Source organism: Ursus maritimus, unplaced genomic scaffold (genome assembly GCF_017311325.1).
Source record: "Ursus maritimus isolate PB19 unplaced genomic scaffold, ASM1731132v1 scaffold_24, whole genome shotgun sequence".
NCBI classification, from domain to species: Eukaryota; Metazoa; Chordata; class Mammalia; order Carnivora; family Ursidae; genus Ursus; species Ursus maritimus.
In genome coordinates, this window is record NW_024424897.1 from 25,408,344 (window position 1) to 25,411,953 (window position 3,610).

Here is a 3,610-nt window from a genome sequence, read left to right on the forward strand (position 1 = left end):
GGGGCTACTGGTGTGGCCCAGAACCTCGTTTCTGGGGCTATCTTGGTAATACTCTGGTGTCTGAAACCCTGGTGCCAAGAGGCAGTGCCACAGGCACCAACCACGGGCTCAGCCAGCCTGTCCCCTGCCCGCCACCACAAACACCCACCCTGACCCCACTCCCCTGAACATCCCTACCCCCTCATCCCCAGCACCTTCAAACCCCAGGACCCTTGAAACCTCAAAGGCAGCTCCAGTGGGCTGGCCAGGACCCCCTGAGCCCCCCTCTGAACTTGGGATGAGCCTGGGATGGGGAGGGGTGCCAGGCTGCGGGGCCGATGGACCTGGAGGCTTTGTCCCATCCTGTTTTCTAAACTGGCGAAAGTATTTCTAATTGTTCTTCTGGACAGAAATATACTTCTCCTTGAAGCAAACACCTGGCTTTATCCTCTTGGGCTGTGCAGTAGCGTGAAACTCTTTTTCCTTTGGCCTCCTTGGGTAGAGAGAGGGGGCTGCTTGTAGGAGCTGCCTTTTTTTTTTTTTTTAAAGCAGAACTGTACAAAATTCCTAGAGTTTTGTCCACCTGGGTCTGCAGATTAAGCTTTTATATTTTTGTAGACTCCTGTAGCAGTCTATGATGAGGGTGTGAGAGCCGGGGAGGGGGCTCTGGGGCCTTTTTTCTTCTAATGGTTGGAGGATTCTGGGTCAAATGAAGCCAGAGAGCTGGGCTATAACCCCCTCTCCTCCAACCCAGGCTTCCCCCCACCCTTGCCCCCAGGAAGCCCCGGAGTCAAAGTAGATATTTTAGGGGACAGAATCGTGGCCTCTCCCCCACCTATCTTCCCCCAACAATCCCCCCCAAAACAACGGAAAATCTTTGTCAATGATGGAAACTGTTATGTCTCATTAAAAGCGAAATAGGGGCTCCTGGGCGGCTCAGTGGATTAAGTCTCCTACTCTTGGTTTCGGCTCAGGTCATGATCTCGGGGTCCTGGGATCAAGCACCAGGTTGGCTCTGTGCTCAGCAGGGAGTCTGCTTGAGATTCTCCCTCTCCTTCTGCCCCTTCCCCCCACTCGCACAAAGTCTCTCTCTCCTACCCTCAAATAAATCAATCAATCTTAAAAAAAAAAGTGGAAATAATAACACTGCTGATTCTTATTAATAGTAGTAATAATGATGATGGACACCTCATGACGTCTGTCTGGATGGCTGTATCTGCTCAGAGTACGTGGGGAGTGGAGGAGCCTGCAGGAAGCTGGGATGAGGAGGGGCTGGTGGCGGCAACGTAGGTCTTGGATGAAGGCCTGGGGTGGGGGGCAGGGTTGGAACCAGCCAGGAGCTTCAGGGCAGTGGAAGCCTTTGGAGGTAAGAACATCTACCCTGGCCCTTCTGCTCTCAGCCTTCTCCTTGGGGGTTCAGGGGGAATTGTGTCAACAGCGGCCGGCCCCCACCTCGGGCTTGTCTGCTTCTGCTTCCTCCCCCCCAAGACTCCAGGAAAAGGTCTGCCTGGGGGTGGGGGGTGGGGACTGGCAAGAGGAGAGAGCAGAGCTGGTGCTAAAAACAAGTCAGAGGCCCCTCTGCAATCTCTCACTTACTCCTCCCACCACCCTAACAAGGATACCAGGCTTTCATTTTTTTCACAAGGCAATGGGTTCAGAGAGGGTTAGTGACCTGCCCAAGATCACACAGGCAGGAGATGGCAGAGTTGGGGCATCCTAGGTCTGGCCAACCTCTAGCCCACCGGCTTCACACAACCCCGCCTCTTCTCATTGGGGAGGGAATGGGGCGTGGTGCAAGGAATCCTGATCCCGAAATTGCTGGCAGGGGAGGCCTTTTCCAAGGCCATTGCATTTGTGTTTGTGGAAATGGGCTCCCGGCTCGGCATACTCAGAAGCTTAAAGGAACCCACCGTCCTTCCGCTCCTGTGAGGAGAGAGACGTTTAACCACAAGGGGAGGTGTCCCTCAGCTCCAGGTGTTTGTCCAAGAACTGGCCAAGGCTGGTTCTGCGATCACCCAGTTTCCCAGGCATCCCCTTTCCCTGGCATAATGCCCTTGAACCACAGAGCACCGCTCCCCCACCCCTCTTGTCCTTCCGGTCCTCTCCCTGTGCTCCACCCAGGCCTCTCCCACTTTCCAAACAAGCTTTCACCTCCATCGTCACCCCTAGTCCCCACCCATCACAACCTGGTGCCCCATGGCCTCCTCGCCTTGCCTTTCCTGGGCCCGCTGAGCCGGTGGACCTGGGGGCTGGGCGCTGTAGTGCAGTGAGGACTTCAGACACCAGGTGGCAGCACAAAGCACCTTCACCGCCACCCCCCACCTGGTGCCGCTTCCGTAGAGGGACTTGGCCAGGGAGAGGACAGCACACTGACGGACACCTTCTACAGACGCGTGCCCTGCATAGCCCTCCAAAGGAGGAAACACGCGCACGGGCCCAATGAAGTGTTTGTGCATAGGGAATCCCAGCCTTGGGAGTGCGGAGTCCACAGCGCCCAGTGATCCCTGCCTAAGGCCAGGGGACCCAGGACTCATCCAGGACAGTGGCTGTCAGGAGCGAGTTTGGTTGTGGGCTGGCTCCCTCCTCCGAGGACCTCCAAGGCAGGTCAAGGAGGTGGCAGGTCCGGCAAACACCCAGGGGGGAAATCGGCTAAGAACTTCAGAACTCTGTCTGAGCCCCAGTCCAGGTGTGGGAGCTGCTGACTGTGGCCCATGGAGCTAATTAATTCTTCTTGCTTTGAAAACTCCTGAATCGGGCACAGCAGCCAGTGCTCACATACATGCCAAATGAGATCAATGCGGGTTGTGGAGGCCACGAGGGGGCTCTGTGTGGCCCCCACCAGGCTGGAATCTGGACAAAACAGGTTTCCGCCCCGCCACATGGGAGGAGAGAAGGGGGAGACTGGAGCTGGGGAGCTGGATCTTGTTTGGGGGTGCTCCAGGCCTTCAAGGAGCCACGGGGGCTCAAAAGACTCAGGCAGTGAGTGAAGGGGAGAACTAGAATAGCCTTTGCTATCCCACACCCCTCCCTGCCCTAGTTCCCACCCGGCTCTCCCCGTTTGCAGCATTTCCTGTCCCTGGGTCTCCCTGTCCCTGCCTTGCTCTGCTTTCTTCTCTCTGCTGTCATTCCTGCTGCAATTATCTTATCTTTCCATCTCCCTGCCAGGAAATCTCCGCTGGGTTCCCCTGGGATGCTTATCGGTGGGGGAGGCGCAGCACACGCTCCGTCCATCCCTCCTGGAGCTGCAGTCAGTTGGAGGGGAGGATGGGGTTGGGCCACAAAACTTGGGGGGGGTGTGCAGCCCCTGTCTCTGCTGCAGCCCAACCCACAGGTCTTTATTTCTCCTCTCAGGAGCCTCCAGCTGGAAACATCTTGGTTCTAGAAAGTCGAAAGCAGAGTGGACAGTGCCCACTGCTGGGACTGTAGCTGAGACCACAGTAGCCTCACTAAGTCCTCTTCTAAGGACAAGAGATACTTGTTTAGTCAGTCAACAAACATTTCCTGAGGCTCAACTTTACCAGGCACTGTCCCGGGTGCTGAGGATACAGCAATGAACAAATGGGCTTGGTTCCTATTCTGAAGATGTACACAGTCTCCTGCGGGAGGTGAGCAAGACAATCAGTGAGTACAA